Source organism: Martes martes (genome assembly GCF_963455335.1).
Source record: "Martes martes genome assembly, chromosome: 13".
Lineage (NCBI taxonomy): Eukaryota > Metazoa > Chordata > Mammalia > Carnivora > Mustelidae > Martes > Martes martes.
Window position 1 is genome coordinate 86,922,961 of NC_137901.1, and position 20,530 is coordinate 86,943,490.

General features: G+C 58.7%; 1 protein-coding gene across 12 annotated transcripts in view; it reads right to left on the reverse strand.

Annotated features, from left to right (window-relative positions):
- Positions 1 to 20,530, reverse strand: part of PITPNM2 (phosphatidylinositol transfer protein membrane associated 2) — a 132,916-nt gene that overhangs the window by 86,769 nt on the left and 25,617 nt on the right. For all 12 annotated transcript variants that reach the window (XM_080821344.1, XM_080821347.1, XM_080821354.1 and 9 more), the window contains exon 2: positions 14,704 to 14,810. The gene's annotated coding sequence lies outside the window, so the exon portion shown is untranslated. The remainder of the gene's footprint in view (positions 1 to 14,703; positions 14,811 to 20,530) is intronic.

A 20,530-nucleotide genomic window follows, 5' to 3' on the forward strand; every position in this document is an offset into this window, starting at 1 on the left:
GCGGCTGCCTCTGCCCGCATTATAGGGTCGCAAGCTTTCTACCCAGCCAGGAGTTTTAGAAGTCCGTGTCTTCTTTCGGCCTCGCCAACCTGGACTGACCATACATTTCAAGGGGGCAACCTCGGCTCAGGTGACCAGCCAGGGGAATGGAGCGGAAGGGGCACGTGGGGGCCAGGAGCACAGAGCAGCTGGTCAGACCACTTCTGCACCGGCGTGGAGGGACAGCCAGCATCTCCTGCAATGGGCAGTGAAAGGGGCACGTAGGGCCATAACATGCGTAAGCTGGCCAGCCTCCACTCATTTTATTTCATCCTCCCTCGGACCCTAAGAGGTGACACTTTACGATTCCCGTTTTGCAGAGTCAGACTCACAAGGCTCAGAGGGTGACAGCACTGGGCAGAACCCAAGTCCATTGCCTCTAGGACTCAGGACCTCCACCCGACACCAGCCTGCTTTGCAGACCACGCGAGCTGGACACAGCCTGCCTGTCCTGCAGGGCTGGGGAGGTTGGAGGGGAAGCAGGCAGGTGAGGGAGCGAGGCTGAGCCAGGTCCACCAGTGAGGGTTGTACATCCGCAGGCCAGGGGCAAGGCAGGACAGAGAGGGTACAGGAGCATCCTTGGGCGTCCCTGAGGGCCAAGCAAGTGCTCTCAACTTTCCAGAAGCACCTTCTACAGGTGCTAGGACAGACCCAGAGGGGACCCAGCAGATCTGGGTGTGGCCCTGGGGAAGACCAGGCTCTGCCCGAGTCCCCTGGGTGCCTCTGAACCCACGTTCCCTCCCCCAGCCTTCTCAGGGATCAGTTTCCCTATCATTTGTGATATCCTAAAAAAATACATATTTGCTCTTCCCTTCCTTTTCCAGGCACAGAGCTCCTTGTGATGTCCTGAGTGATAAGGGTGTCTTCTGTGCTAATGAGCTAGAGGCAGAGGAGGGGAGAAGGGGCTGGAGGTAGAACTCGTCTCAGTGGCAATGATTTAATCATTTGTGCATTAAAAACCCTGAACAGGAGGGTTCAGAGAGCCTCCAGGCCAACGTACGCATCCGGGAGGGTGGCACTCTCCAACATCCACAGAGACAGACTCTCTTGTACTTGGGGTCCTTCCGGACCTCACCTCGCCCAACTCTGCATCCAGCTGTTCCTCTGAATTCTTCATCGCACCCTTAATAACAACAAACCAACGAACACCAGCAAACGCTTCCTGAGTTCTGCAAACCATTCTAGCAAATCGATCCAACCCGAGGCAGGGGGAGGCGTGTGTGGGAGCCCCGACGTCGTAGCCATGTTGGACAGAAGCCTGGGGAACCCAGCCCCCGCCCCTCACGATCGGCTCCTGAGACGGAAGGCAGTCGTGGGACTGAGCCCTTCCCCCGTGGGGTCTGCCAGCTCCAGGCAGCACGCGTCAGAACCAAACGGACGTCCGGGACACCCACAGGTGTCCGCAGGTAATCGGAGAATGACCTGATGTGGAAAACCCACACGTGTGGTATCGGAAGTGTGGCTGAGGGCGCCTGGGTGGCTCAGTCGGTTGGGCATCCAACTCTTGGTTTCCGCTCAGGTTGTGATCGCGGATCGTGGGATCAAGCCCTGCGTCGGGCCCCGCACTCAGCTTGGAGCCTGCTGGAGAGTCTCTCTCTCTCCCCTGCCCCTCCCACCGCTCGTTCTCTCTCTCTCTCAAGTAAATAAATAAATCTTTAAAAAAAGAAGAAGAAGAAGAAGAAGAAGAAGAAGAAGAAGAAGAAGAAGCAGCGTTGCTGAGTAGACAAGGTTCCTTCCGTGCCCTGTCGGAAAAACGAAGGATGGGCCTTGAGTGGCCTTGGGAGCCTCCTGGCTCTGATCCTCTCAGGCCCCACAGACGCTGGGGTTCCAGAGCAGCACGGGGACTCTGACTCTCGCACTTGGTAGCAAACATCACAGCCTGTCCCCAAAGGTGAGACCAGGGCCTCGCAACCTCTCCTTCCTTCTATCAATATACACCCGCAGAATCGTAAACACATGAAAATATTTACACGCCCAGATTAACGTCTGGAGCCTGTGGCCGGCTTAAGCAAACATGTTTATCTTTCTGTCAAACAACACTTTTAGAGTCACTTCTTTTTTGGGGTGCTGGGGCTCCCTCCGCACCAGGGTGAGGAGGGAAAGGGAGCAGGCAGGGGGCGGGGGCTGTGGAGAGCCGCCCACCAGCCTCTCCTTACAGCCAGCCGACTTGGGGTCAGAGAGAACCCCCAGGTCATGCACTGACCCCTGTGGGAGTCCGTCATCTTGGCTCCAGACCCAGGCTACCGGCAGCGGCCAAGCCTGCTGGACAAAGTCACCCCTCTGGGCCATCTCAAGAAATCCCACTTTCTCGGGCATGCACGCCCACACATGATCCTGGCTCCTCGGGGCTCAGTGAAACACACACACACCCCAAATCTTTCAGGTATGCACTCGACACAGCAAGACATGATGACGTTGCCAGCAGCCTGCCCCCTCCTCCCCCCGCCTCCGACCTGTCATCCACGTGAAGCCCGAGGAAGCCTCTTCTAATCCCCACACCAGAGCCTGACATTCCTCGGACAGAAGCCGCTGTGCACTCCCCCTCGGCTCTCAAGAGGACATCCACGCTCCTCGGCCAGCCCACGGCCCCCCATGCACCCTGCTCCTTCCCTCTGCCTGAGGGCCGCCTGGCCCGCCCCTCTAACCGCTAACCGAACCCCGCTGACGCCAATCCTGCCCCAGCTGGTGGGTGAACTCAAGTCCCAGTGCCCCTGAGACCTTCCTCCCGGGTCTCCCCGCCCCGTCCCCACAGGCAGGTATCACAGACACGACAAGCGCATACAGATTGTCCCCTGCAGTAGCCGATGAGCTCCTGAGGTGGGGCGGGGGGGGGGGCAGACCCGATTCGTCTCAGCTCCCAGCCCACACTCGGGGTTCAAGACGGATCTACACGCAAGCCGTCCACCCCAGAATAACCACGGGGCAGAGGCACAGCCACCGCCCCCCCCGCCCCGCCCCGCTGCGGGACCAGCAGCTCCCCCACGCAGCAGCTGCCCGCTCATCTGCAGGCGGCATGCACGCTGGGCGGCACTGATGCGCCGGGTGTCACTACGGGGGACGTCCCCCTGCGCTGGCCCTGCCTGCTCCAGCTCTCGGCCTTTGTTCGCCGAGGCCGCAAGAGTGAGTGGGCTCACAGGAAGCCGCTTCCCGGGCTTGGGGATGGCACAGAAACAATATTTTATTCACGGCGAGCTCACAGGACTCTTGCCAGCCTCCTGAATTCTATCCTTGTCCATGAGAAGTGTCTCTTGGGCACGCGTCCTGTTCCTCGCTCAACGCCAGCCCCGGGGACCTGCTCCTGGCGCAGGAGGAGGCAGTGGGAACTGGGCAGGAAGGTGGGAGCGAGGAGGAGAAGGGGACAGGGAGCATCTGGACTCCCCAGCCCCCCACCCCCTGGGCAACTCCAGCCTGCACGAGCGTCATTCCTTTCGCAGAGCGGTGAGGACCAGGGGACCAGAAGAGAAACCAAGCTGTGCCCTTGTCAGGAGGATGGATCCAGGCTGGGAGGAAGCAGAAGGGAAGGCAGGCATGAGGCTCGGGAGGGCCACATGGCTGCCTGGGCCCCAGGGCCACCTGAGCCCAGCCCTCATCCGTGGGCCGCTCTGCCACGGGAGCCAGGCCTCGAGGAAGGAGATGGGGCGAGCTGAGGATGCGGAACTGGGCCACGGTTCTTAGCACAGCACACAGTCCCTCCCTCCATGTGGTTGTCCCCGGGATTCCCACTGGGGCCACTGGCCATTCCCCTTTATAAGCTACTCCAGGGAGTGGTACAGAGGAGCTCGCTACTTCCAGCAGCCAGCCCTTCTGTGCAATGTCCCGGCAGCCCTGCACCCCCCTCCTCCCTCCTCTACTGCCTGGGCCCCCAGGCACACGTGGGCTCTGGGAGGGAGTCGGCAAGGAAATCTGCCGTTCCACGCACGGCTGGTGGCGGCGTGGCTGGGGAGGTGTTCTAGCAGGCTTATTTATAGCCGAGCACCCCGTGCGCACACTCTCCAGTATGTACCGCCTGCCTGCCTGCCACTGGGGCTTTTCAATCCGTGGCTATATTTATCCCCCGGAGCCGTTGGGATAATGGCGAGGCCAGAAATAGCCTCGAAGACATTCACGTGAAGATGATGGGCAGGTCCCCAGCTCCCGGGCTGACCTCGCCCCCCACATCTGCTGCTTGGCAGTGGGCAACTGGGAACAGCTGGATGGGCCGGCAAGGCAGCTGAAGCCAGGCGGGAACCTCATCAGCCCTCGCTCCCGGCCGGCACTCTCTCGCGGTGCAGCAGACAACTCCAAAGCAAGGCATCACAGCTGCCGGGCTGCCGGGAGACCAGAAGCGAGGCGATCTCCTGATGGACGTCAGCACATTCATCAGCTCCAAGACAGAACAGAGGCTCAAAGGGAGCGGGCCCGCAGGCTCTGCTGGCTCCTGGATGCCTGCTCCCGAACAGCAGGTCACCCACACACCGAGGTTGCAGGGACACGCCTTCCCGTCCTCCCCACCCCACCCCACACCTGGACACTGGAGCACGGCTCCCACGGTCTCCCGCGAGCCCGACCAACTCCCCCGCTCCTGTAAGGGAGGACGACTCGAAGACAACCTGGATGATCGGGGAAGAAGAAGCAGGCACCTGAGGGGAACTGGTGGGCTGTCCTGCTGCTCAGCTTCAGTGTCTAGGAAGAAGTGTCCCCCATCCCATGGGGACAGGCACTCATTGGAGCACCTGGCATATTAACAGAGGAAGGGCACAGAGTGCGACTGGAGCAGAGAGAAGGCGCCAGCTGACTGCCTGGGGGGGAGAATTTTATAGGAGAGGGGGCATTTTGGTTGGGCTTTGAAGGATGCACAGGAGTTTGCCAGGAGAGACGATGTTAGAGCACAGGGAACAGCACGAGCCAGTGGCTTTAGTACTCAAAGTGCGTGGTATGTCTGGGGAATGGCGAGAAGTCCCAGGCACAGGAGGACAAGGTCAGGGTGGTGAGATAGAGTCAGGCCAAGCAGGGCGCTGGGTCCCATCATAGATCTCAGGAGCAGAGCCTTCGAGCACATGGGATTGAACACACTCATTGGCTCTATCTGCGGCCTGAGCGGGTGTCCTCTAGCAGAGGCACTGGCCGGTCCCTGACACCTCCTCCCTGCCTGGATCTTTAGCCTCTGGTTCTGACTTTTGTCTGACTGCCCTCCTCTCTTTCCCAGGAGCCCTGGCCCATTCTTCGTCTCTCCAGGGGAGCCCAGGGCCCTGTTTCCCAGGAGCACCTCCCCACAAACTCCATTTGTGGGGTGATCCCAGACAGCCAGGTGCTCTCCTTGGAGCACCCTACACAGGACTCCACTTAACTGCCATCAGTGGCCCCGGTAGATGTCACATGCTGTCCCTTCTACAGATGAAGACATGAAGCCTCCCGGAAGCCGAGTCCCCGCTCAAGACAACATTGCAGTTGGTGATGGAGTCAGACTTGAAACCCAAGCTTTGTCTTGACTCTGGGTTGCCTGGACTTCTGCATGGCCTAGTTCCCTTTTGCTCCCCTCCCCCCCCCCCCCCCCCGCTAAAAATACTTTCTAAAGAACGGAACCCCCTACCAGGACTCCCTGCAGCAATCAAGACAAATGACGGGCCCAGGTGCTCTCTGACTCTGCCTTCCTGCCTGGGCAGGTGCTGGGCTGGTGCTGCCAGGCTGCAGGGCTGCCGCTCTGCCTGCCCGGGCTCCAGCCAAGGGAGGGAGCAGACCCGTCTCTGTGCCTGGGGGCCGGGGGAAGCTTCGGAGAATGCCTCCAAGCATAGGACTGGCTCTCTGTGGGACTCCTGGGGCAGATCTGGGCTCCGTCCTCATGGCTGATCACAGAACGGGAGACAGGGTGCAGAGAGGAGCAGGGCTACTATCATGGGGTCGAGTCTTCTCTCCCAAGCTCTGCAGCTTCTGAATTGCCCAAAGCACTCCTGAATCTCAAGTCCTGGCTCCAAGGGCTCCCTGTGTGCCAGGGCTGAATGCCTCTTGGAGTCGGAGCTGCTCCAGGGCCCACCTGCCCTATGCCACCTTTTCCCGGTGAAGAAACATGAGATCCCCAGGATATAAGACACTGACAGCCGAGGGGAGATTTCCCCAGGGGTGATCAGAAGACAAAAGGAGGTACCCTGAAATGCAAATACTATATCCTTTAAAAACATCCCAGAGCACCTACTGTGTGCCTGGCACCCACAGTCTAGGGAAAAATAACAACTAACACAGACGCAGCCCTTCCTGAGCACTGTACCAAAGTCACTGGTCAACTTCCCATGGCCACGTGCAGTGGGCCCTAATACTGTCCCCATCTTATAGATGGGAAAACTGAGTCTCAGAGAGGTGAAGGGGCCTGCCCCATCTCCCAGCCGGGAGCTGAACCTTTGGCTCTGGAGTCTGCATTAACCACCACACTACCCGACTCTCCATGTCTATCATTATTTAAAAAAAAAAAAAAAAGTGCACTGTAAAATGGGATGGCCACTTTGGAAAAGTCGGGCAATTCCTCAAAATGTTAGAGACAGAGTTACCCTAGGACCCAGCAATTCCACTCGTAGGTACATACTCGGGAGGAATGAAACAGAAGCCTGCACAAAAACCTGTACGTGAACACTCCCAGAGGCCTTATTCATGATCGCCCCAAAACCCCCAATTGTGGGAGGAAAAGTAGTTGGATGTCTATTCGACGGATGAGTGAACTAACAACACGCGCTGATCCAGACACTAAAGAACAGTGACAGCCCAGACCCCCGCCCCGACCTGCATGAGCCCTGAAATCACGACAGCGTGAGAGCAGCCGGTCACTGAAGGTCACACGGGGTCTAAGCCCATGACAGGAAACACCCAGAGCAGGTGAATCCATAGGGACAGGAAGCACATCAGGGGCTGCTGGAGGCGTGGGAGGGGAGTGACAGCGAAGGGGTACGGGTTTCTTTTCGGAGGGACAAAAATGTTCTAAAATCTTCTGACGGTGGCACAAGTCTGGGAAGATAGGAAGTATCATTGAATTGTACACTTTAAATGGGTGAGTCGTACGCTACATAAATTATGGGTTAGGCAAGTCGCTAAAGAATCACCATGCTGGGCGAAAGCAGAGGTGTACAAGCCCGGGGCACTGGGGGAGAGGGAGCAGGGGGAGTCCCGGCTGGCTACGGGAGGGGCAGGCTGGGCAGCCCTGGTCACCACGCGGTGGCATTCTGCCAGCTTGCCACTTCTCCAAGCCAGGCATGTCCCCAGCTTACTGTTGTCAGACATGGGACTCAGGGGCCAGCACACCACGGGCCAGGGAGGAGGAGGAGGAGGACCACCTCTCCTGGGACAAGGGCACCCTCAAACACTCCCCTTCAAACTCTGCCTCCATAGCTCCAGGGTCCCCACTTCTAGAAGCCTTTCCTGGCCTCGGAGACGGAAGGAACCATTCGCTGGTGAGCCCCGAGCCCCACACAGACGTGGCTCAGAGAGCTCTGGCGACGCAGGGCACAGCCACTGTTGCCAGGCAGCCAGAAGCCCTGGGACCCGTGGCCAGCTCTGACTGCTTGCGCTGGGCATGGGGTGCTCGTTCACTGAGCACCTACTGCGTGCCAGGCACCTCCAGAGGTGTTCCACACTGGTTTCCTCCTTTGCGCTCCTCTGCTCAGTCTTTCCTCATCCAGGCCGTCTCTGTGAGATGCCTTAGTGGTTGAAGAAAACCTGCCCCTGACCTCAGAAGTCCCTTAGAGGCAGGAGCAGAGCGTGGGGCGGGCTGGCCCTGGGGTGACCTGCGATGGAAGAACTGTCCCTCCTGCTCAGATGCCCAGCGGGGTTCCATTTCCATACGCTTATTCACAGTAAAGGACTGGGGAGTGAGCGCACCGTGTCTCCTGAACGTATTTGTAACGTGAAGAAGACCCAAAGGAGGCTCAGCCCCACTGGAGGGACGAGGGGAGGCATGGCCATTCCAAGCCCCTCGAAGCACAACTGGGATTTATGTTTACCTCTGATGCACGGCACAGCTCAGGCATACAGAAGGTGCTTAATACATGTTAGTTAAGTGATGGCCCAACTTCAGGCTGTGCCTCCCATCTGGGAACCCACCTCCTAGAAAGCTGCTGGGTGAGAACGGGCCAACAAGCCCACTTTCGTCGGGGAGACGGAGCCCAGAGGGGAGGCGTGAACCCCGAATCCCACCAGCAATGTGTGGAAACTGCACCCAACCCCACTTGTGCTGGAGAAGGGTCCGACGGTGGGAAGCACAGCAGGACTGCGGGGAGCTCCCCTGGCACACCACGTCAGGCCACAGCCCACGATAGGGAAGGAAGGGACTCGAGAGCAAGGGCGTGGGTTTCCTCGCCGTCCTGCCCCTCCTCTGGCATCCGAGGAAGATGCCAACGGAAGGACAGAAGCTGCCGCACACCCAGCCCACGGGGCCTTGTGCCTCTCTTCGGCGTCCGGCCAGATCTCCCACCTCTGGGCACCGTGTTCCTGTTAGCCCTGCCCCACGGTCATCTGTGGTCCTAGGGCACTGACCGGAGCCCGTGGCCGTGAGAACCGTCTCTGGAGACAGCCGTAAATCAATCGTAGGAAGCAATTTCCAAGTTGTCATTCCTCACTGATAGATTCATTACGATGGGGACAGGTCAAGTGAAAAGGTGGAAAGAAAAATCAAACTAGATCTCCCCCCTTCGGCCTTAATAGATTCAGATTCTCCAAAGAAAGCTAAAGGGAAATCTCTCTTCGCCTTTCCCAGGCAACCTTTGTGCTAAGGAATCTAAAGACGAGACCCAGGGGTGCCTGGTTGGCTCAGTCCGGTAACCATCTGCCTTGGGCTCAGGTCATAATCCCAGGGTCCTGGGATGGAGCCCCGCATCGGGCTCCCTGCTCGGCGGAGGGTCTGATTCCCCCTCTCCCTCTGTGGCTCCCTGTGCTTGTGCTCTCTCTGTCTGTCTAATAAATAGATAAAATCTTACAAAAAAAAAAAAAAAGATGACACCCAGATCGTCCCATGCAGAGCTGGAACTTGATGGGACTGTTTCTGTATCATGAAGGCCACAGGGGACTTAAAGCTGGTCATTAGAGCGGGATTGCAAACTAAAAAAAAAATGTCAACAGCCCATTCCCCGCTCACAAAGATGCACGCAGAGGTCCCGGCGATGAAGTGCAAGGTTGCCCCCCAGTGAGTACAACCAAGGTCAGGGTGCAGCTGGGTCCTCACAGTTCTGTTCCCACAATCTGTTCTAGGTGACAGTTGTGGGCCATGAGATCCCAGCCCCCATCCACCCTCCCAGTCCCGTTTGTTCTAAGTAAGAGATGGATCAGGGACTTAACCAGACCCCCGTGGGGTGCGGACGGCTTCTGGCTTGGGTTCACCAGGTTATCTTGGAGGTTGCAGAGGCTGCTCGGGGCCTGACCTTGGATCCCCTGTGCGTGGACAGCTCCCCACCATCACAGGGGCTTCTGGGCTCACCTGTCTGTCCCCCCTCAGCTATGAGCTCCTCAAGAGAAGCACATCTTAGCTCTGGTCTGGCACTTGGTAAACCCCAAAAGGGTCTTCAATAAAATGCATGGGAGTGTTGGCTGATCTGCCCCAGAGCTCAGACAAGGCCATCAAGACCCCTGCCCAACTGAAGTCAAAACGCCAGCCCGGACAACGCAGAAAGCAGCCCAGTGCACCCAGAACCGTCTGCTTAGGAAGCCCTGAATTCCTGCCCACCAGTGGAGTCTGCCAGGACCCCATGCTCAGCTGCACTGTCTGGAGCCAGCCCTTCTTTTTTTTTTTTTTTTTTTTAAAGATTTTATTTATTTATTTGACAGACAGATCATAAGTAGGCAGCGAGGCAGGCAGAGAGAGAGGAGGAAGCAGGCTTCCTGCTGAGCAGAGAGCCCGATGCAGGGCTTGATCCCAGGACCATGCGATCATGACCTGAGCGGAAGGCAGCGGCTTTAACCCACTGAGCCACCCAGGCGCCCTGGAGCCAGCCCTTCTTCCCTGAGCCCTCACACCCTTGCACGCCCCCTGCCCAGAGCTGCCTGGCAGATCAGCTACAAAAACACTGGACGTGGGGCTGGAAGCCCGAGTCATAAGAGCTTGCCGTGTGACTTTGGGCAATAACTTCCTTTACTGGGGCTGGGTCTCCCCACAGGTTAAGTGAAAATGCTGACCTCCTGAGTCCTTCCAAGTCTGTGAGAATCTGTTCTCTATAAGTCCACACAACCGGGATCGCCTGGTTCCTCAGCGATCCCTTTAGGCTCTACGTTTAAGACGTTTAAGACTGGAGCCCACCTCCCTCACCGCCTCCCCCACCGCTAGGCTGGCCCAGCATCCACCACCTCAGGCCATGACAACGGTCTCCCTGTTGGTCTCCTCGCTTCCTCCCTCCACCCTACCCAGTCCATTCTCAGCACAGTAGCCAGAAACCAGCCCGCTAAAGCTCAGTGGGATCCTGGCCCTCCTCTGCCTGAACTCCTCCGTATCACCGCTTTCTGCTTGGGGTCAAAGTCAGAGTCTCAACAAGACTTGCAGGACCCTGCTGGGTGTGGGATTTCATTACTTCTCCAGCCCCTTTCCCCTGCTACCCGTCTCCTCCCTCCTTCCCTCCAGTTTCTAGAACTTCCTGCACAAGCTCCTGCTGCAGGGCCTTTGCACAGGCTGTCTCCTGCCTGAATACTCCTTGGGATAAGCTCCTGGCTCTCTCCTTGGCTTCCTTCAGGCCTTTGCTTAACTGTCCCAACTTGAGAGGCCTTCTTATTTATTTAGCATTAATCTCCATCTGCAAACAGAGACAACAGTCTTTGTTTATTGTGTGTCTATCCACACTAGACTATGAACCCAAGAGAGACAGGATTTTCAATGTTGTATCAGTCCTTTATACCCAGCTCCCAGAACAGTGGATACTTGCTAACTGCTGAGTGAATACATTTACTGCAATACACGGAATGAACACATTCTGAGCACCTGCGGGTCAGATCATGCTGCTAAAATGAACAGTCTGGGGCCATACAACCTCCAGCTTGAATGGCATCATCTCAGGAGTTCTTCTGAGAATCCCCAGCTCTGGACACTGTCTCCAGGAATCAAAGTGATTGCTCTAGGCAGGTTTACCGCTCAGGAAGCGTGTGGAGGAACAAAGCAAGGAAATGACCCAGAGAACACTGACCGGACGTGGTCGCGGGAGGGCTGAGGGTCAACTCATAAGGAAATGCCACCAGGTGCCTCCTTGCCGGGCAAGACGGGATTATCAACACGACATCAGTGAGGGCACAGGACCCCACCCCCCAACCCCTGGGGAAGTACAAGAGACTCCAGTAGCCAGCTCGTGCGCAGAACAGCCCGCGGAGGCCGAGGTGGGGGAAGGGGGAGCAGGAGGCAGCCAGAAGGGGGGCTGCCAGTGCCAAGGGCCTGTGGGCAGAGCTCCAGGGGAGCCCCAGCTGGGACAAGGGTGGGTGAGACCCAGCCACTGGCCTCGCGTGGCCTCAAGGAAACTAAGGCATCGTCTCGCCCTGGCCCTGCCGATCCCGGAGTGTGTGAGTGGACTGCACTCAGGCCAGGCTCCCTGAGAGCCGTGGTGTCCCTGTGCAAACTTCAATAGGTGACCATGGTGTCCCTGTGCAAACTTCAATAGGTGACCAGGAGCAGGGACCAGAAACAAAGCCAGAGGAATGCACTCCTGCCACCTGGGTGAAAAGGAAGTATGGCCTCGGGAAGTGCACTTGAGCCAAGAGGCAAAGCCAGGGAGTGGGCACCTAGAGGCTCCTGGCACGAAGAGGAACAGAGAAGCCCGAGAGCCAGAATCCAGTGTGGTGTTCTGTCCGTGGGCAGGGAGGCCACGGCACTCCCCGGGCCGGCCCAGGGCCCAGGCTGCACTGGCCGTGTGGCAAGGGCCCCGCATGAGAAAAAGAAATGCAGCCGAGGGAAGCCAGGCGGGGGCACGGGAGGGGAACTCACATCCCCCAGAGAGCACCCAGCTCTCTCCCAAACATGGCAGGGGCACAGCAAAGGAATGCAGAAAGCGGGCGGCATCCTGGGTGTAAGATATGACACAGGGTCCAGGAGGCCCCCCTCCCGACCGCAAGCTCCGGCCTCTCCCTGCACACGGGCACAGCCTCCCGCACCGGTTACAGCCACCGAATTCACCGATCATCACAGGCCTAAATCATCACAGGCCTAAATCCCGAGCTGCTGCGGCCTGGGTGCCTGCGGGCAGGATTAAGGAAGCTTCTGCAGGTGACGGAGAGGAGCCCCCACCCTGCCATGGGCCTCTGTCCTGGGCTTCGGGGAGGCCGGGGAGGCCAGCAAGTGTGGGCGGGACGGAAGTGTGTGTAGGTGCTGCTGGGCTGAGGTCCTGTCGGAGGCATCCGCTCTCTTCTTCAAGATAGTGACCTTGCTGAGGCCTCACAGAGACAATGGCAGGAAGCGCCCCTCCCTGCGAGAGCTGGGGAGTCAGGAAGGAAGTGATGACCCAGGGCCTGGGCCGGCAGACCCTCCCCACAGAGGAAAGCTTCAAATGACAGAAGCTCTGAGCCCCAGCTCAGGACGGTAAACATCTTCGTCTTCTACCCGGGCTGGGTGGGTGTCGGAGGGCACAGACGCTCCCCAGCCGGGACCCCCCCTCTGTCAGGCAGACCTGCTCTGCGGACCGCCGTGTGTCCGGGCCAAGCTGCTGCAGAACGCAGCCAGGCTGAACTGAGACCCCTCCGGCTGCCCCCTGACCTGTGCCACCCCACCCCCACCTTCTGGAAGGAAGGGCTCCCGTTCCTTTGCAGCAAGGAGCTCCTCCAAAAATAGACCCTGCTCCTTAAGCCCTTTCCTTCCTCTCGCCCCTGCAGAGATGAGGAGACCTCATATTCTCAGCCGCTGGCGAGGGGATGCCTCCTCCCCACTTCCCAACGCATCCCAGCCGGGGCCTGGGGGTCCTGAGGCCTGGCACAGCCATAGACTCCCACAGGGAGCTCAGAGGCATGTAGGGGGCAACCGTGATCTTCCCCTCTGCCAAGCACAGAGAGGAGACCGTGGCTGGGTATGATGTCACGCGGGCGGGACGCCTGTCTGTTCTCTTCTCCGCTGCATGCCTGGAACCCCAAAACAGTACCTGGTCTGTCTTGAGGACATGGTAAATGTTCGCAGGAGAAATGAGTAAAGCAGAGGAACTCCTGAGCACACTTGGGGCTAAGTGGGGGCCCCCAGAGAAGATGGCCACAAGGCCCCCATCTCTAAAACCCCAGAACTGGGGGACGCAGCTGCTCGGAAAGGAAAGACCTGCCTTCTGGGGGGGACGGAAACAGGAAGCGAGGCACTGTCGTCAGAACTTGGGCTTCGCGGGCAGAGCAGGGCTCACGAGGCCCCTCGGCCAGGCCGCCCTCAGGCGCCCTCGGGGAGGGTCGGGAGCAGTCCCCACCAGCTCCCCCCTCCCACCACCCCCAGCCACGGAGGCTCTGAGACTCTCGGAGAGTGAATTAAAACAAGACAACAAAACAAAACAGAAAGACAACAGAGGACTCTCTCCTCTTCGCACTTCCAGGGCTTTTTACAGCAACTAAAAAGAATGAGCAATTACAGAGCACACAGTCCACGGTGCCAACGCGGAAACACAGGAGTGAGGGGGGCGCTCGGCGGAGGCCTCATCTGCCGTGCCCTGCTCCCCAGCGAGGACGGGAGGCCCAGAGGCTGCAAGGGGCTTACCTGGGCCAGAAGGCAAGGAAGGGTGGAGCCTGGACCCCATCCTTCGGGGAAGCCCCCGCCATATTTGGAAAACCATGCCGTGTGCTCTAGGGTCTAGACTTGGGGTCCAGTCCCAAGCCCACCCCAACTAGCTGTGTGACCTTGAAGCAGACACTTGCCACCTCTGAGCCTCAGCTTCCTTGTGTGACATGGGATCCTCACGGATCCCGTGGGCTTAGTGGAGCTGGTGTGCGCACAGTGTGTTCAGGGAGGGACACTGGCATTACCCCCCCCCCCCAGCCTCTTCACCCTGTCAGGTTAGTCTCTCCAGATGGGACATCCATTCTCCTTGTCCCCAGAGTTCCAACCAGCTGATCAGTGCCCAGGAAGAGGGGTGCCTTGGGGTTTAGAACAAGAAAAGGCAACACCACTTTACCTGTTCTACCCACCAAAGGCCTTGGCAAGACAAGAAGGGGACAGGGTGAGGCCTGCGCCAGAAACCCGGGGACAGGAAATGGGATGTGATGGACAAGATGCCCAGGGGGACCCAGGGCAGGAGGGGAAGAGCTACGTACTGGGAGACCCGCCGAGGCCACCGCTGACTCCGTGGAGGGCCTCAGACACGCCATGGCCCGCCCCCCACTGTTTCTCATCCAATCCGTGTCACTGACTACGGCTTGTGGGGAAGGCGGCAAGGAAGTGCCCAGCCCCTGCCCACTGCCAAGGCCTAGGAGCCCTGTTTCCTGGAGTGGGGACCCCAGGGTGGGCGAGGGGCTCCAAGAGAAGAGAGGTCCCTCAGGGCACACAGTACGGCAGAGTCACAAGGGCCTCCCAAACGGGGTGTTTCGTTTCTGGAATCTAAAGGAACCACAGACAGAGCATCGGTCCTACCTACTTAGTGACGAACAATCAATATTTGCAAGAAGCGGGATTGATTCGTACAATCTACGCCATTAATCAGATAAAGTCAGATGCTTAAGGGAGAGGAAACAGCAGGAGAGCCCCTGCACCCCCAGACCCCAAAGCCAGTGGGCGGTCCTTACCTGTGGGTCCGTGGGAGAAGGCTCCCTCGATGTCCTGCTGCAGGAGGAGGGATGACTCGCTAGGCACACGGAAGGGTGTCGGGGACCAGGACGCACGTGTCAGCATCCTGCAGGGAGAACCCAGTGGGGGAGGATGTGAGACACCAGCTGCTCCAGTCACTCAGGGCAACCCAGCCGGGAAACCCACAGGGCCCAGCTTCATCCTGAGCAATACCAGAGACCTGGAAGTCTAGCTGTGCCAAGGGGAGAGGACAGGGAGGCTGAAGGAGTCTGCTCTCCACAGAGGGACCTGGTCTAGGATGCAGTTCCAGAGGCTGATGCACCCGGTGCTGCCCTGGGCTCCCTCTGCTTCAGAAGAGAACCAGAACCCACACCCCCAGCGTGCAGGACCTTGCCCAGCCCAGAGCTCTCGGCCCCAACCCTGATATTGTTCACCTATCAGTCTCTGGGACGGCAGGACGCCAGGCTGCAGAGGGGGTGGCCAATGGAAGAGAAGTGGGGAACAGCAGCCTAGACCTCTTGGCCACCAGCCGGGAGCATCCTGATGCCCGGGGCGGGGACATAAGCAGCGTCATGGGGCTCTGCAAGTCCCAGCAGCTGGGCGGCGTGTAACTGGAGACCCACCTCTGCCAGATATCCGGAGGCCAGAGACAAACACAACACGACGGAAAAGGTGGAGAAATGGATTTCTGGGGCGTCCTGGGTGCAATCAGCCTCCAAGACATCAGCAAATTCACAGTCACGGCTGGAGCCGCCTCCCAACCCAGGGTTCCCACCGGGGCCCACACCTGCAGCTCAACACAGTTCCCATTCGTCTGACGCACTTGCCTGACCCCACACAGAGCCCAAGTACCCGGCAGCAGCAAGGGGGGAGGCTTTCCCCTGACCATGACCGGAAGGCAGCCCCACCCCCACCCCCGCCAGCACCGGAGGCTGTAGAAGTCATGGTTCTCTAGGAACCAATTCTCAGCTCCAGAGAGCCCCCCCCCGCCAAGGGCTGAGGCCAGGCACCGGCGGCTCCAGGGACACCAGCCCAGGTCCGCAAGGCTGTCACTGTCTGCCATCCTGACAGAGGCAAAAGCAAAGCGAGGGGCATTCCGTGCAGGCTTGGGATAGCAGGAGTGGTTAAGTGCCGAATGAGGGCACAGGCAGCAAGAGTTCAGAGGAGGGAGAGAATCTAACTGGGGACGGCACAGCAGTGGGAGGTGTGGCTGCGAGCAGTGGAGACCAGCTTTTCACACGCCCACCCTCCGCAGTGCCGGCCCACACTCCCGGAGGAGCCACGGCCAATTCTGCCAAGTCCGCTTCGGGCCAGGCCTGCAGGAGCGGAGGTTGTGTCTCCTCCCGTCCACGGCCGCACCCCCATATATGCGCTCGGCCCCGCAACGTGCAAAATGTCTCAGGGGTCCTGGGTCCCTGGCCCCCGGCTGGGCAGGCAGGGGGAGGAAGGAGGCTCCAGCTTCTCTCCCCCAACGGTCCAGCAAATTCCCCAGCTTGACACACACACACACACACACACACACACACACACACACACTCGCCCTGCCTCCCTCCCTGTGGTTTCTCCGTTCTGTTTCTTCGCTTCCACCACAAAACCTCTAAACCCAGTGTGAGGTCAGTGTACGTCTCCCCCCCCCCCATTTCAGAGGTAAGGAAGCCCGCGGGGAGGGAAGGGGGTTCGCCATGGTAACACGCCAGTCAGTGGCAAGCCGGCTTCTGGAGGCCGGGCCCTCTCCACTCCACCGTGACGCCTCTGGTGGGTGAGAAGGTCAACTGTGACTCAGCCCGGCAGAATGAGATCGGCGGGGGCTGCGAGAGAAAAATGCGCACTCCTTACAGCGAGGTGCACCGTGGGGAAATCATTTTACTGACCAAAAAAAGCATTTCAAGTCCGAAAAGGGAATGCGGGCTCTGCTCAAGAAGGGAGGAGGCTGCTCGGGGAAGCTCTAGGGACCTGGGGAGGTTGGGGGTGGGGAGTGGGGCACAAGTCACTGGAATGAAACTGGAAGACATCGCCAGGTGAGGCAGGTTTCCTCCGGGGACCCCGCGCACGGAAGGCGAAAAGCCCATCGGCCCATCTCTTAGGGGAGGGGAGAAATCACGACAGGACAAGCCGTGGCTAAGAGCTACTGCAGGCACCTTCCACGAGCACCTGTCCCTGTGGTCTGGCGGGGGGAGGGGAGGGGTGGGGTGGGAGGGTTCAGGAACCGAATGAGGCGAGGTGGTGTGTTTGTTGCTGATGATCAGGAATGAGGAGAAAACACGTGACACCTTTAAGTTTTTCTCCCCAGTTTTATTGAGATCGAGTCGACAAAACGGTGATGTTTGACACGCTGGGGAGAATTCCCACCATCGCCTTAAGGATCACATCTTTCACCTCACAGAGCCACCCTTTTTGAGAGGGGGGAGGGGGGAGGACACTTAAGTCCTATCCTCTACGTGCATCTCAATGATCTCAGTACGGCCTCCTGACCCTACTCAGGTCCTCTCCTTTATGTTTCCAAACCTAAATCTTCACCACGCCTCTTGAACCATCTGGAAGACGGCCAGGGGGAGGTGGGGAGAAAAAGAAAGAAAGAAAACCCACCTTTCAGAGGAGCCAGAAGCACTTTCCTGAAAACTTCGCGCATCCCTGACTGATCGCAGTCAGTGGACGTGAATTAGTAAGCGAATCTGTTTCTCTATGCAACTTCTATTAATAGGATATCGGTCTCTTCTCATCCTCACTAAATAAATGTCAAACAAACACTTAAAGAATACCGGTTTGATGGGGTGCCAGATTACTAGCTCGCCCAGACGTCTGTATGTCTCAGGCTGGCCCGGGTTGAAAGCAGAAGTTCCAAACGAGTGGGTAGCATAACTGAAGTCAAACACTGTGGTTTCCATCCCCCGTTGACATGGAGACGGGGAGGCAGGTGGCAGAGGAGCGAGCACAGACGGACAGATGCGGAGGGTGGGCTGCCGGTCCGGGGCCGGGCCACCGCAGCCTCTCCGTCCAGCCCGAGGACGGCTCCTCAGTTCCTGTCCTACTGAGACACAATCAGCAGGCCCCACGTTCACCACTTCAAGGTGTACAATTCGGTGTGTTTAGCGAAGATATAGGGCCACCCGCGCTCTCTGGTTCCAGGACACTTCCTTCGGCCCCAAAGACAGACCTGCACACATTATCACTCTCCGCTCCCGCCCCCCCTCGTCCCCGGCCAAGGCCAACCCGCTCTGGTGTCTGTGGGTGCGCCTGGTCCGGCCATTCCATAGAAACGGGCGCGTGCCTGTGGCCTTCCGCAGGGTCCCCGTGTCGCAGCAAGGGGCGGCACATCCTTCTTTGTCTGGCTGCATCACAGCCCGCTGGACGAGCTCTCCCGTCCGGCTGAGCTGCTCCCGCTGTGGGGCTGCGGGGACCAGAGCGGCCGTGAGCTTCCACAGACAAGCTTCTGTGGGCAGGTGTTTGGTTCTTTGGCGTCTACACCTAGGGGTTCCTAACGTAGTCATAAGATGACCTACGACAAGCAATACGGGTACGACAGGGTCCGAGGTGAGCCTGAGTTTCAGTCTCGTCCCAGCTCCTCTCCCCAAGACGGGGATACGGATTCTGGGTTGATTCCCCCAGAGGCAGCCCACACACATCCGCACACCCACGCACGCACACGCACACGCACGCACACGCACACAGGTGTGTGTTGCACACAGGCAACCAAGAGAGGCTGGAGTCAGCCTCGTATGCTTTGGGAAGAGCAGCGCGGGGCGGTGCATGTCCCCCCTGAGATCCTTGAGCAGAGAAGAGCTGAGGCGGCTGGGGGGGCTGAGGGGAGGTCTGGGGGTGGCGGGCTCCGCCCTCTTTCAGCTCCGTGGCCTCCAGCAACTTAACCTGTGTGCTTAGCCTCCCTGGGACTCAGCTTCCTTATCTGTAAAAGGGGCGCGGACATGGGTACCGACATCACAGGCTGGCGGAGCCCGGCCGGCCGCAGGAAGTGCTCAGTGTTTGCTACGCTGCGGTTCCTACTGCCGCTCCTTCCTCTGATCTGATCCTCGGTCTCCCCGTCTGGGAAATGGGGGTGGGCATCTCCCATGCAGAGATACGGTGTGGAACACAAGAGACCCCTGGGCAAGGGCCCAGCGTGCTACCATTTCGGAATGGCCGGCGCTCAGGAAAGTCAGGTCGCCTACCCGGCGTTCCCGCACCCCGGCCTCTGGCTCCAGGCCCCTGTGTGAGGAGATGCCAGATCTCCCTGCTCCAACGCCTGCAGCCCTGACTTCTCCCTGTGCTGCGAGAGAGCAGCTGAGCTCCCCACACCCGCCTGCCCACAGGCACAAAGGAGGTGCGGGCCTCTCAGACCCCACACTGGGGGACGGGGACAGTCGCTGGATTTATTTCTTGTCCCTTCCCCCACCCCCCAACACCCTCCTTCCGGATCCTTCTCTCTGCTTTCTCAACAGACTCTCTACTCCAGAGCTGAGCTCCCTTCTCTGAATCCCAGACTGTGGAGGCAGCAGGGAAACCCTCAAGGACCTTCGATGCTGAGAGCCCTCGAGCGAGGAAGGAAGCATTAGCAGGCCCATCAGAAAGCTGTTAGGAGCAATTTTCCTCCCAGCTGGCAAAAGGCAAAGCAGAGCCCGAGGAAGCATCTTCCCGGACCTGGGAAGGCAGATCAGGGAGGAGAAACGGAACAATGCTTCCCTGGGCGTGCAAAAGTTCACCAGGGAGAAAACCAACGTGCGCACGCACGCACGCACGCGCGCACACACACACACACACACCAAAAAGGAGAAATTCTTAGCCCACAGCAGTTGGTAGCATTATGTAAAATTCCAAGCCCACAAAAATATCATTTGGATGATAAAAAGTTAAATTTAGCTAAGTACAGAGTGACTAATACTATGAGGGACAGGCAGCACCCCCAGTTGCCTGGAGCTGATACAGCTGGCTTCTAGAAACTTCTGACAAGTAACCAGGGCCTGGTGCGGCGCAGAATAACAGATTATATAATAGGAGGCCCAGCCACCAGCGATACAAAATAGACAGTGAGCACCGCCGCCGCCTCCTGCCGTGGAGTTTCTCCAGCAGAACCGCGCCTCTGCACGCCTGGGCCACAGGTCCCAGAGGGGAGCCGGGCCTTGGGGGGGCTGTGCGGGCAGGCCCACCTGCCTGTGCTGCAGAGATCTGTCCCAGGCCTGGTTGTGGTGGGTGGTAACTGCACCGGCCCCAGGGAGCCGCCACCTCCCACAGTCCCAGCCCCCTGAGCCTCGTCGGGCCCCAAGACCTGCTCCAACCGACGGAGTGGGCTGGAGGTAGCACAGTGCCAGGTTCGGGCGCACGCAGTAGGGAAGGGCTGGCTAAGAACTGGAGGCACGGGGGCTCCAACAGATATCTGCACACCTCTGTTCATGGTAGGAAATGGGGGGCACAACCCAAGAAAGGGTCCATCCCCGGATGAATGGAGGAACAAAGCGTGGGGTAGTGCTCAGTCTTCAAAAGGAAGGCCCTTCTGGATGAGCCCAGAGGACACTGTGCTGAGCGAAACAAGCCAACCACAGATGAATAAATACTGCATGGTTCCCCCTCCCTAAGGTGCCCTGAGGAGTCCCGTTTGCAGGGACAAAAAGTAGAAGGGTGGCCCCGGGCTGGAGGAGGGGGAGGAGGAGTTGTGCAAGAGGGACAGAGGAGCCTCAGCCTTGCAAGACAAAAGAGTTCTGGAGGCGGGATTGGGGCGGGGTGGGGTGGGCGAAGGGACCTAACATGACCAGACCAACCAACGGGACACTTCAAAGTGGCTACAGTGGTCAATTTTATGTTATGCGTATTTTACAATAAAAAATTAAATTAAAAAGA